This window comes from Apostichopus japonicus, chromosome 22, assembly GCF_037975245.1.
Source record: "Apostichopus japonicus isolate 1M-3 chromosome 22, ASM3797524v1, whole genome shotgun sequence".
In the NCBI taxonomy this organism is placed as follows: domain Eukaryota; kingdom Metazoa; phylum Echinodermata; class Holothuroidea; order Aspidochirotida; family Stichopodidae; genus Apostichopus; species Apostichopus japonicus.
Window position 1 is genome coordinate 9,838,519 of NC_092582.1, and position 1,192 is coordinate 9,839,710.

The window sequence follows — 1,192 nt, forward strand, 5'->3', positions numbered from 1 at the left end:
GCTTCTGGAAAAATATGTTTGGGTCTTCAATTACAAATTTGAGAATTATAGAACCATTTTGCATCTTGGCATTCCTTAACTTAAAAAAAATTTCAATGGGGAGGGGGAGACCCTCTCCCCTTAGACCCCTGCCCCATGATGGCGATCACTATGTAAGTAACATATCAATGAATAATGGGCCGGTCTAGGTGAAGAATGCCCGGGACGGTTTTAAGACTCAGTCCGCCTCTGGCACAGGACCAACCAATAGCAAGAGGACAGTTCTATTACAAGAGTCTTTATAGCCTTTAACACGTTTGCGGGACACGTTTACTCTGTGACTTCAGGTGTGAATGAGCCACTCATATATATAACTAGTATAAATATATGAAATATCGAGATTTAATTTCATCATGGAAGACTGTCATATTGAAAAGTGTTGTATTATGTCATTTAGTGTATCTACATATGTACTGTCATCCTGTTTGAACAGGGACTCAGCTCTCCAAATAACAGCTCCTTGGTTTGACCACGCCAATTTCATTACGTTCATTCATTTTCAGGCATTTCTGTGACATCCATTGCTATCATTGTGGATGTAGTATCACATGATTTACACATTTCATTCAAATGCAATATAACTGGTATGCATACCTCCCTGGGGTTGCAGTTTTTTATGTGTTTGTGTGTGTTGGTGATGGTAGGGCGGGAGAATATTGTAGGTAATCCATCTTAATTGCGTGGCTCGGTCGAAAATTTCGAATGAACTTAGTTTGCTAAGGTCACCCCCTGCCGTATCTTTTTCGAAGGTATTCCTTTTTCGCCTGAAGAAAATTGATTTCGGGTAAAGAAAGTTTCTAGTAACGTCGGCCTTCGTTTTATAACTTCAGCAAGTTGTCCTCGTTCGATCTCCGATTTCTTGCGCACTGGAAACAAAATTTGTAAATCGTTGTTGTTACATGTTTTTCACTCGTTGATACTTTTTCTTCCTACGTTTTTCTTTTTGGCTGCTGAGAATATTTTTGTTTTGCAATTATTATTTCCTTTCAAAGTTGGGCATACATTATTTCCTATTGTTCCCTTTCTTCTTTGTTTGTTTGTTATTTTCTCTGACGGCCGCCCATATAAATATGGTACGATAAGAAACCCATCGCAGGGAAAGCAGTGTCCATTCTTATCTGTGCAACCGATGTGAATGCTCCGTAGGTATTAC